Source organism: Hypanus sabinus, chromosome 2 (genome assembly GCF_030144855.1).
Source record: "Hypanus sabinus isolate sHypSab1 chromosome 2, sHypSab1.hap1, whole genome shotgun sequence".
NCBI lineage: Eukaryota > Metazoa > Chordata > Chondrichthyes > Myliobatiformes > Dasyatidae > Hypanus > Hypanus sabinus.
This window is the reverse complement of record NC_082707.1, coordinates 2,442,256-2,455,222: the sequence shown is the minus strand read 5'-3', so window position 1 is coordinate 2,455,222 and position 12,967 is coordinate 2,442,256. Positions and strand designations below refer to the sequence as shown.

Sequence of the window (12,967 nt, the reverse complement as noted above, 5' to 3'; positions counted from 1 at the left end):
TTGTGCTTATTATGTATTGCAATATACTGCTGCCACAAAACAACAAATTACATGACATAGCAACAAAATACTGGAGGAACTCAAAAGGCCAGGCAGCATCTATGGAAAAGAGTACAGTCAACGTTTCAAGCCGCGACCCTTCAGCAGGACTGGAGAAAAAAAGATGAGGAGTCAGAGTTAGAAGATGGGGGGGAGGAGAGAGAAACACAAGGTGATCGGTGAAACCGGGAAGGGGGAGGGGTGAAGTAAAAAGCTGGCAAGTCGATTGGTGAAAGAGGTACAGGGCTGGAGAAGCGGGAATATGATAGGAAAGGACAGAAGACCATGAAAGAAAGAAAAGGGGCAGGAGCACCAGAGGGACTTGATGGGCAGGGAAGGAGAGAGAGGGATACGGGAATGGGGAATGGTGAAGGAGAGGGTGGGGGGGCTTTGGATATTAAAGATGGAAAGAGCTCTATTTCCATCTTTAATATCTCTGTTTTTCCCTTTCATGGTTCTTTTGAAAATCCTGACCTGGAGTTACACTCTGGAGTTCTTTGTGGAAATGGGACTCAGTCTCTGGATTTCATAACTGCCCCTAGTTCGGCACGCCAAGGGCTCAGCCTGAGAGTTCAGCTGGCCTTTGGAGGCCTGGGATCTCAGGGCTCTGGAGACAGGCAGATCGAAGGTCGGTGTCACAGCACGAGATCCATCCGTGTGTCATCAGGGGAATCGGAAGATCTACAGCTGGGTGCCCAGAGACTCGAGATCTTTGGGCACAGAGCTCGAAAAAAGCAGTGTAATGGACTTCTAACATCGTAAACCAGTGAGTTGTTTGTTATGTCTCCCCTCTCGCTGTGAAACGGAGATTGCCTTATTAGGGAGAGAGAGAGCCTGTGGTACGCCGTATGCCGGGTGAACAATGTAGTCTTTGGGGTACCGCAAGTCTGTGGCTTTATTGTTGCTTTGCTCACACTTGAGTGCTTGGTGGCGGGTGCCGATGCTTTTTTATTGGCCGGTGGGGGGAGGGGGGATTGTTGCTTGCTTCCATTTACGTGCAGGAGGGTAGGGAGCTGGGCAGGACTTTGGGGTTCAAACATTTAACTGTCGTTCGTTTTTTGGGACACTCCTCTGTTTTCATCCATGGTTGTGAAGAAAAAGCATTTCAGGATGTATTTTGTATACATTTCTCTGACATTAAATGTACCTTTGAAACCAGGTTGGAGGCGACCCAGACGGAACATAAGGTGTTGCTCCTCCACGCTGAGTGTGCCCTCACCAAAATGTCCGAATGGAAATGGGAAATGGAATTAAAATAGGTGGCCACTGAGAGATCCCACTTTTTCTGGCAGACAGAACATAGGTGATCCTGGCCTGCTGAGTTCCTCCAGCATTTTGTGTGTGTTGCTTGGATTTCCAGCATCTGCAGATTTTTTCTTGTTTGGAATTTCATGACATTTGTCAGTGATTTGAAACCTGATTCTGATTCTGAGTCTACCTCAGGTAGCATTGGTCTCCTTATTTGAGGATCCATGTTAATCCGCTGAAAAAAGTTCACTCCCCACTGAACATCGACAGCTCCTCGGTAGAGATTGTAAAGAGCACCAAATTTCTTGGTATTCACCTGGCGGAGAATCTCACCTGGTCCCTCAACACCAACTCCATAGCAAAGAAAGCCCAGCAGCATCTCTACTTTCTGCGAAGGCTGAGGAAAGTCCATCTCCTACCCCCCCATCTTCATCACATTCTACAGGGGTTGTATTGAGAGCATCCTGAGCAGCTGCATCACTGCCTGGTTCGGAAATTGCACCGTCTCGGATCGCAAGACCCTGCAGCGGATAGTGAGGTCAGCTGAGAAGATCACTGGGGTCTCTCCTCCTACCATTATGGACATTAATACAACATGCTGCATTTGCAAAGCAAACAGCATTATGAAGGACCCCACGCACTCCTCATACAAATTCTTCTCCCTCCTGCCGTCTGGGAAAAGGCTCCGAAGCATCTGGGCTCTCACGAACAGACTATGTAACAGTTTCTTCCCCCAAGCTATCAGACTCCTCAATACCCAGAGCCTGGACTGACACCTGCCCTATTGTCCTGTTTATTATTTATTGTAATGCCTGTACTGTTTTGTGCACCTTATACTGCAGTTTTTTTTTCTGTGTTTTTTTTTACGTATTTCAGTCTAGTTTTTTCACTGTTTCATGTAACACCATGGTCTTGGAAAACATTATCTTGTTTTTACTGTGTACTGTACCAGCAGTTATGGTCGAAATGACAATAAAAAGTGACTTGACTTGACTTGAGAAGGTTCACTGCAACCCATTCATAGATATTCTCATTATCACTGATATAGATGGCATACAACAAGGGACCCAGAATCAATATTTGCGGCATTCCACTTGTTACAGGCCCCCAATCAGAGAGGCAACCATCTACTACCACTCTGGCTTCTCCCACAAAGCCAATATCTAATCCAATTTACTACCTCATCTTGAATGCCAAGTGACTGAATCTTCTTGACCAACCTCCCATGTGGGAGCTTGTCAAATACCTTGCAAATGTTCATGTAGACAATCCACTGACTTGTTTTCATCCATTTTTCTGGTAATTTCCTCAAAAAAAAACTTTGTAAGATTGGTGAGACATGATCTACCCAATCCACAGTTGCCAGATCATTTCTGATACCATCAAAACTATTCTTTCTCCAATTCAGAAATCTCAACCCACAGACCAGACTGATCTTTTTACATATTTATTTTGAAACTCATGGCATTGTGATCACTAGATGCAAACTGTTGCCCTATTCAAACTTCTGTCACCTGCCCTGCCTCATTCTCTAATAGCAGATCCGGTATCGCATGTGCTCTCATTGGAACTTCTACATACTGTTGAAGGAAACTTTCCTGAACTCATTTGACAAGCTCTATCCCATCCAGTCCTTCTGCAGAATGGCATTCCCAGTCAATATGTGGAAAGTTAAAATCACCTAGTATAACAACCTTGTGTTTCCTGCAGCAGTATGCAATATCTTATAAAGGTTTGCTTATCTTTTTTTGTTTCTGTATTCACCACCCCTATTTACACAGATAAATATTCCACACATTATCTTAACAACCTTGTCAACTTGCCCTGCCCTCTTCAAATATTCCTCACTAATGCTCACTAACCACTCAGGCACCTAAAACAGATCTATATGAATTGCACTCCCTCTTCGCGCCCATATTAAACAGTCAGTGCCTCCAGTCAGTCCTGTTCCCTTGAATCCTCCTAGCTTCAAACACACTATTTAGTGTCCTGACAAGTTTTGTGTCAATTACACACAATTAAATAGTACTCTCTGTACCCTTAAATGGCAGTAAATGCTGGCATTGCCATATTATCCTGTCGATCAATAAACAGAACTTCGGCGGCTTTTGCAACACACACAAAATGCTGGAGGAGCTCAGCATCTATGAAAATGAATAACAGTCGACGTATCAAGCTGAGCCCCTTCTTCAGGATTGGAAAGGTAGGGGAAGATGTCAGAATAAGGAGATGGGGGAGTGGGAGGAGGACAAGCTAGAAGGTGAGAGATGAAGCTAGGTAGGTGGGGGAGGGTGGATGAAGTAAGAAGCCGGGAAATGATAGGTGCAAAAGGTCTGGAAAAGAAGGAATCTCATAGGAGAGGAGAGTGGGACCATGGGATTAAAAGGAAGGAAGAGGAGCAGCAGGGGAGGAGAAGAAGAAAGAAGCCTGAGTGGGAAGAGGGAAGGACTAGGGAGAAAAATTACCAGAAGTTGGAGAAATCGATGTTTATGCCATCAGTCTGGAAGTCACCTATATGGAAACAAGGTAGTTCTCCTCCAACCTGAGAGTGACCTCATTGTGGCAGAAGACCAGTCATGGACCGACATGTCAGAATGGGAATGGGGATAAGAATTAAAATGGTTGGTGACCACATAATCTGACCTGGGAATATACATAGGAAATCCTTAGAAGTAAGAAAGCATGTTGAGAGAGTATGGTTAGTAAAAGTATATGGGATCATGGGATTCACAATGATCTGCACTGTGTACAGATAGTTTCCAAACCGTACAGTGGACAGACAATAGCTATACTAGGGACATCAAGGTCCTGAAGTGAGTGCAGAAAGATCTACTGAATTGGTTCCAGGGATGAGGAATGACATCTCTAAGTTGAGACTGTTGAAGGTAGGGAAAACGGCCTTCAACCAATGAAGGTTCATGGTTGTGAACTCACTTTTAGACTCTGCAGTTCGTATTCTGTGTACTATTCATTCATTTGTGGATGACACCACAATTGCATGTGTAGTGGACAGTAAGAAAAACTATCCGAGCTTGCAGTGGGATCTGGATCAGCTGGAACAATGAGCTGAAAAATGGCAGAAGGAATTTAATGCAGACAAGTGTGAGGTGTTGAACTTCAGAAGGACCAACCAGAATAGGTCTTACACAGTGAACAGTAGGGCACTGGAGAATGCATTAGGACAAAGGGATCTGGGAATAAAGTCCATAATTCATTGGAAGTGGTGTCACAGGTAGATAGGGCTGTAAATAAAGCTTTTGACACATTGTTCTTCATTAATCAATGTATTCAGTACAGAAGATGGGATGCTATGCTGAAATCTTATAAGATGTTGGTGAAGCCTAATTTGGAGTATTGTGTGAAGTTTAGGTCACCTACCTACAGGAAAGGTATACGGTAAATAAGATTGAAAGAGTGCAGGGAAAATTTACAAGGATGTTGCCGGGACTGGAAAACCTGAATTATAAGGAAAGGTTGAATAGTTTAGGACTTTATTCCTTGGAACGTAGAAAATTGAGGAAATATTTGATAGAAATATACAAAATTATGAGGGGTATAAGGCTAAATGCACGCAGGCATTTTCCACTGCGGTTGAGTGAGACTACACCTAGAGGTCATGGTTAAGGGTGAAAAGTGAAATGTTTAAGGGGAACATGAGAGGTAACTTCTTCACTGAGACAGTAATGAGAGTGTGAAATGAGCTGCCAGCACAAGTGGTAGATGTACAATTGATTTTAATATTTAAGAGAGGTTTGGATAGATACATGGATGGGAGAGGATGCAGGTCAATGGGACTAGGCAGATTAACAGTTCGACACAGACTGGATGGGTTGAATAGCCTGTTTCTGTGTTGTAGTGTTCTATGACTTTTTTATTGTTTGCAGAATTTGCGCACATTGCATTCTTGTTCACCTTTATTGTGTGGGGATTTATGTGGGTTTGATTGTGTTTCTTTGTTTTGTAGCTGCCCGCAAAAAGATAAATCTCACTGTTATATATGCTTGTGCATCCGTTGATAATAAAAGTACTTTAATCTTTGAAATTGGTTTGAGTTATAAGCCCAGCCAGCTCCATCACGGGTACTAGCCTTCCCAGCATCAAGGACATCTTCAAAAGGCGCCTCCATCTTAAGAAGGCAGCATCCATCATTAAGGCCCCCATCACCCAGGACGCTCTCTTCTCACTGATACCACCAGGGAGGAGGTCCTACGGACATCTCAGCTTCCTGAGCATCTTCTCCCTAGTAATAGCAACGACACTCACTTCTGTACCCCGACACTATCACATTTCTGGCATTCTGTTAGTGTCTTACCCAGTGAAGACTGACACAAATTGCTTATTAAATGCATCTGCTATTTCTTTGTCCCCCGTTACTACCTTTCCAACGTAATTTTCCAGCCATCTAATATCCACTCTTATCTCTCTTTTATTCTTTATATATCTAAAAATACTTCTGGTATCCCCTTTGTTATTATTGGCTAGCTTACCTTCATATTTCATCTTTTCCCTCTCTATGGCATTTTTTGTTGCTTTTAAAAGCTTCCCAGTTCTCAACCTTCCCACTAATTTTTGCTATATTATATACCCTCTCTTTTGCTTTCATGTTGTTTTTGACTTCCCTTTTTAGCCATGTTTGCCTCATTCTCCCTTTAAATATATTTCATCTTTGGGATGTATCTTTCTCGCACCTTCCAAGTTGCTCCCAGAATCTCCAGCCATTGCTGTTCTACCATCATCCCTGCTAGTGTCCCCTTCCAATCAACTTTGGTCAGGTACTCCCTCATGCCTCTGTAATTCCTTTTACTCCACTGTAATATGGACAACTGATTTTAACTTCTCTTTTTCAAACTGCAGGCTGAATTCTATATTACAATGATCAGTGCTTCCTAAGGGTTCCTTTACCTTAGGCTTCCTAATCATAACACCTAATCCAGAATTCCCATTCCCCCAGTGGGTTCAACCACAAGCTCCTCAAAACGGCCACTTCATAGGCGTTCTATAACTTCTCTCTCTTGGGATCCAGCACCAAACTAACTTCATATTGAAATCATCCGTGTATATTGTACCATTGCTCTTTTAACATGCCATTTCTATCTCCCATTATAATTTACATCCCACATCCTGGATACTGCTCAGAGGCTTGTATATAACTATCATCAGGGTCTTTTTACCCTTACAATTTTTTAACTCTACCACAAGGATTCTACACCTTCCGATCTTACATTGCCTCTTTCTAAGGATCCAATTTTATTTTTTACCCAAGGGCCTCCCCATCCCCTCTGCATACCTACCTGTCTTTTCCATACAAGGTGTACCTTGGATTTTAAGTTCCAAACTATGATCTTCTTTCAGCCACAACTCAGCAATGCCCCATGACATCATACCCGCTTATCTCTAACAAGATCATCTACCTATTCCATGTACTTCATGCATTCCAGTATAACACCTTCAGTCTTGTATTCACCACTCTTTTCGATATTGTCCCCATTATACTTCAGCTCATCTCACTGAATACGATTTTGCTCTATCACCTGCCACTCCTTCCTTGCAGTCTCAGTACACACTGCCTCCATTTGTAAACCAATTGCCCCATCCTCAGCCCTATCACTCTGGTTCCCATACCCCTGCCAAGTTAGTGTAAACTATTCCCAACAGCTCTAGCGAACCTTCCCGCAATGATATTGGCCCCCTCAGGTTCTGGTGTAACCCGTCCCTTTTGAGAAGGTCATACCTTCCCCAGAAGATATCCCAATAATCCCAGAAATATGAAACCCAGCCCCCTTGTGTTTCCTGTGAGTGCTGACAAGAAAACAAATCACAGTGGCATATACTGTATGTACTTGGATAATAAATTTACTTTCAACTTTAATTCTTGAAACAATTTGGTTTTTAGCATGTTCTTATATTCATCCTCTCTTTGCCCTTTTGATTTAATAACACTTCTATTAAATGCTGCCTCATTCTCAATGAAAAAGACCCAATCTGCTCAACTTCTTACCATAACTCAGTCCCTTGAGTGCCAGCAACATCCTTCTACATCTCCTCTGTACCCTTTCCTTCTTCATTGTGTCTTTCCAATAACAGGGTCACCACAACTACACACTACATTCCAAATGCAGGCTCACCAATGCCTTGATGATGAAGGCCAGTATGCCAAAGTGCTTCTTCACAGCCCTGTCTGTCTACCTGTGACACCACCTTTGGGGAATCAAGTTCAAGTTCAGGTTTATTGTCATCTGACTGTACCAAACCAAACAATGTTCCTCTGAACTACAGTGTGCCCACAAAACATATATTACACAACATATGAATATTACCATAATTATGTTTAAAAAAATTATTCAAAATGCATGTAGCACGCAGCACAGGTAAACAGTTAAACAGTAAACTGTTTACTGTCCTAATGACAAGGCCTTGGTGGTGACAGGGTATTCATTAGTCTCACAGCCTGAGGGAAGAAGCTGTTACCCACTCTGACAGTCCTCGTCCTGAGGTTCCTGTACCTTCTTCCTGATGGCAGTGGGTCAAAGAGATTGTAGGATGGGTGGTAGGGATCCTCAACAATGCTTCCAGCCCTTCATTTGCAACACTCCCAGTAAATGTCATAAATAGGGGGAAGGGAGAGCGGTTTTTACGATCTTCTGAGGGTCTTGAGGTCCGATGCCTTGCAGCTTCCGCACGACACAATCCATGCACTCGTACTATGTCCCCCTATTCTACAACACTCCCCAGAGCTCAATCGGATAGATACGTCCGAGGAGGATGAACAATTCTGGCAGGAGCCATCCCATTGTTACCCCCCACCATCGTGAAGCACCTTGTTTCCATGCTGTATAACCCCTTGGCTTATGAAATTTATTTAATCTCCAGCTTATGAAGGAGTTCCTCCAGCATTTTGTGTGTGTTGCTCTGGATTTTCAGAATCTGCAGAATCTCGTGTTTATCATCTTCAACTTTTCCTGATTTTGACGAAAGTTGATTAACTCTGCTTCACCCTCCACTGACCCAAGGAATTCCAGCATCTGCAGTACTCTGCAGCTACCCATATCAGTTGATTCTGCTACCTTGAACACATACAAACGTGTACAGAATACAGCACAGTACAGGCCCATGATGTTGTGCTGCCTACTCAATCCACTTCCAAGATCTATCTAATCCATAAGACATAGAAACAGAATTAGGCCATTCAGCCCATCGCGTCTGCTCTGCAATTCCATCATAGCTGATCCCAGATCCCACTCAACCCCATACACCTACCTTTCCGCCATATACTTTGATGTCCTGACCAATCAGGAAACTATCAATTTCTGCTTTAGATATACCCATGGACTTGGCCTCCACTGCAGTCTGTGGCAAATCATTCTACATATTCACTACTCCCTGGCTAAAAAAAAATTCCTCCTTAACTGTGATCTAAAAGGTCACCCCTCAATTTTGAGGCTGTGCACTCTAGTTCTAGATACCCCCACCAGAGGAAACATCCTCTCCAAATCCACCTTATCTGTGTCCTCTGGTCCTAGACTCCCCCACCAGAGGAAACATTCTCTCCACATCCACCCTATCTAGACCTTTCAATATTTGGTAGGTAATGAGATCCTCATGCATCCTTCTAAATTCACCTACCATATCTAGTCCTATCAACATTCGATAGGTAATGAGATCCTCACTCATTCTTCTAAATTCTAGTGCAAACAGGCCCGAAGCTGCCAAATGCTCCTCATACGTTAACCCCTTCATTCCTGGAATAGCCCTCCTGAACCTCCTCTGGATTCTCTCCAATGACAACACATCATTTCTGAAATGGGGCCCAACTGTTGACAATACTCCAAGTGCAGTCTGACTAGTGTCTTATAAAGGCTCAGCATGATCTACTTGCTTTTATATTCTATTCCACTTGAAATAAATGCCAGCATTCCATTTGCCTTCTTTACCACAGAGTCAACCTGCAAATTAACCTTCTGGGAATCTTGCATGATGACTCCTAAGTCCCTTTGCACCTCTGATGTTTGAATTTTAGATAATAGTCCAACTACTGTTCCTTTTACCAAAATGCATTATCATACATTTCCCAACAATGTATTGCATCTGACACTTTTTTTTGCCCATTCTTCCAATATGTCTAAATCCTGCTGTAAGCACATTGCTTCTTCAACACTACCTACCCCTCCACCTATCTTTGTATCATCTGCAAACTTTGCCACAAAGCCATCCATTCCATTATCTAAATAACTGGCAAACAGTGTGAAAGGTAGCAGTCCCAATATTGACCCCTGAGGAACACCACTAGTCACTAGCAGCCAACCAGAAAAGGCTCCTTTTATTCCCACTCGCTATCCCCTGCCACTAGCCATGCCAGTATCTTTCCTGTAACACCACAGAATTTTATCTTGTGAAGGAGCCTCATGTGAGGCGCCTGCCTTCTGAAAATCATCCAATGCCTCTCCTTTGTTTGCCCTGCTTCTTACTTCCTCTATCCATGCCAGCATCTTTCCTTTAATACCATAGAATTTTATTTTGTTAAGCAGCCTCACATGTGGCACATTATCAAATTCATTCTGAAAATCTAAGGAAATGCCGCAAAGAACTTTGCGGCATTTAACAGATTTTTAACAGAACTTTAACAGATTTGTCAGGCAAAATTTCCCGTTACAGAATTATGGTTTTGACTCATTTTATCATTAGTCTCCAAGTACCCAAAAACCTCATCCTTAATAATAGACACCAACACTTTCCCAGAGAGGTGACCTGATAGAGGAGTATAAGATGATGAGAGGCATTGATCGTGTGGATAGTCAGAGGCTTTTCCCCAGGGCTGAAATGGTTGCCACAAGAGGACACAGGTTTATGGTGCTGGGGAGTAGGTACAGAGGAGATGTCGGGGTAAGTTTTTTACACAGAGAGTGGTGAGTGCGTGAAATAAGCTGCCGGCAACGGTGGTGGAGGCGAATACGATAGGGTCTTTTAAGAGACTTTTGTATAGGTACATGGAGCTTAGAAAAATAGAGGGCTATGGGTAAGCCTAGTAATTTCCAAGGTAGGGACATGTTCAGCACAACTTTGTGGGCCGAAGGGCCTGTATTATGCTGTAGGTTTTCTATATTTCTAACCACTCAGATTAGGCTAACTGTCCCAAAATTTCCTTTCTTTTGCCTTCCTCCCTTCTTAAGAGTGGAGTGACATTTTCTATTTTCCGGTCCTCCAGAACCATGCCAAAATCAAGTGATTCTTGAAACATCATGACCAATGCATCTGTTATCCCTTCAGCAACTTCTCTCAGGACTCTAGGACGTAGTCCATCTGGCCCAGGTGACTTATCCATCTTAAGACCTTTGAGTTTACTGAGCACTTTTTCCTTCTCTCCCACGTAGTGCTCCATTTTTCGTTCATCCATGTGCCTATCTAAGAGACTCTTAAATGTCCCTAATGTACCTGCTTCTACCAGCAGCTGACTGTGTAATCAACCTACCTCAGACCTACTGTCAACAGGATCCCACCACCAAGCACATCCTTCTCTTCCCCCACCTTTCTGCTTTCCGCAGGGATTGCTCCCTACGCGACTCCCTTGTCCATTTGTCTTCCCCATCCCTCCCCACCGATCTCCCTCCTGGCACTTATCCTTGTAAGCAGAACAAGTGCTACACCTGCCCTTACACTTCCTCCCTCACCACCATTCAGGGCCCCAGACAGTCCTTCCAGGTGAGACAACACTTCACCTGTGAGTCAGCTGGTGTGGTATACTGCGTCCGGTGCTCCCGGTGTGGCCTTTTATATATTGGTGAGACCCGACGGAGACTGGGAGACCGTTTTGCTGAACACCTATGCTCTGTCCGCCAGAGAAAGCAGGATCTCCAGTGGCCACACATTTTAATTCCACGTCCCATTCCCATTCTGATATATCTATCCATGGCCTCCTCTACTGTCAAGATGAAGCCACACACCGATTGGAGGAACAACACCTGATATTCCATCTGGGTAGCCTCCAACCTGATGGCATGAACATTGATTTCTCTAACTTCCATTAATGCCCCACCTCCCCTTCTTACCCCATCCCTTATTTATTTATCTATCTATCTATCCATCCCTTTTTCTCTCCTGTCCCTCTCACAATCACTCCTTGCCTGCTCTCCATCTTCCTCTGGTACTCCTCTCCCCCTTTCTTTCTCCCCAGGCCTCCCATCCCATGATCCTTTCCCTTCTCTAGCTCTGTATCCCTTTTGCCAATCATCTTTCTGGCTCTTAGCTTCATCCCTCCCCCCTCTGGTCTCCTATCATTTCGGATCTCCCCCTCCCCCTCCCTCTTTCAAATCTCTTACTGTCTCTTTCAGTTAGTCCTGACAAAGGGTCTCGGCCCAAAACATCAACTGTACTTCTTCCTATAGATGCTGCCTGGCCTACTGTGTTCCACCAGCATTTTGTGTGTGTTGCTTGAATTTCCAGCATCTGCAGATTTCCTCATGTTTGAGTTTCCTCCAAATACATTTTTCAATTGCTATTTGTATTCCTTCTAACAATATAATCATTTCCTCTTTAGTTGTCATAATGGCAAAATACTCCATCACCCAGGACATGCCCTCTTCTCATTGCTACCATCGAGGAGGAGGTACAGGAGCCCGAAGACACACACTCAGTGTTTCAGGAAAAGCTTCTTCCCCTCCACCATCAGATTTCTGAATGACAATGAACCCATGTGTACTTCCTCAGTATGTTTTTGTGCTCTTTTGCACTACTTACTTAATTTAATATTTTATATGTATTTCTTATTGTAATTTATAGATTTGATTATGCATTGCAATGTACTGCTGCTGCAAAACAATTACATTTCACGACATATACCAGAGATATTAAGCCTGATTCTGATTGCAATTGAATACAGAGGCAAATACAAATTTACCATCTTAGCTTCACATTTTATCACTGTTACCACATCTTCTTCCCTTAATTAGTTTAACTCATTGCCTAGTTGTTTTGTACTTACGTATTTATTCAGTCTAACAGAAGTCTGTGTATGACAGGCACGGTTACGGAAACAATTAGTGCGGGGGCACAGACACAATGACCAAGTGCTGGGCATAAGACGATGAGACAGAAGAGCAGAATTGGGCCATTCGGCCCATCGAGTCTGACTGCTATTTCGTCAGGGTTGATGTATAATCACTCTCAAACCTATTCTCCTGACTTCTCCCTGTTACCTTCGACGCCCAGACTCATCAAGAACCTATCAGCCTCTGCTTTAAATATACTCAGTGATTTGCTGACTGTGGTAATAACTTCCACAGATTCATTGCCCTCCACCTCATCTCTATTCTAATGGACGTCATTCTCTTCTGAGGCTATGCCTTCTGGTCCTAGACTCTCCAACTATAGGAAACATCCTCTCCACAACCACCTTACTTCAGCCTTTCAATATTCAATACGTTTCATTAGACAGGCTTTACTGAAACGACACAAGGCATTAAGTACTTCTTGTGCATCCAAAACGCCGTGGTGACAAAGGGGTTAACAGACAGACTGTTAAAGAACACAGAATACTGTCATAATCTCAGGGGCACCACCCAGTTCAATAAGCAGACCAGCCATTTCTGGCCCAGTGCTTGTTCAACCGCACTTTCAGTTCCTGTACGAACCTGCCTTCCCTGCCCTCTTTAAGAATTATACTTTTCAGGTTTTCTCTTCTACTGAA

The 12,967-nt window shown here is 43.5% G+C and overlaps 1 protein-coding gene across 3 annotated transcripts in view; it reads right to left on the bottom strand.

Annotated features, from left to right (window-relative positions):
• Positions 1-12,967, bottom strand: part of lpp (LIM domain containing preferred translocation partner in lipoma) — a 565,002-nt gene that overhangs the window by 522,416 nt on the left and 29,619 nt on the right. The window lies entirely within an intron of this gene.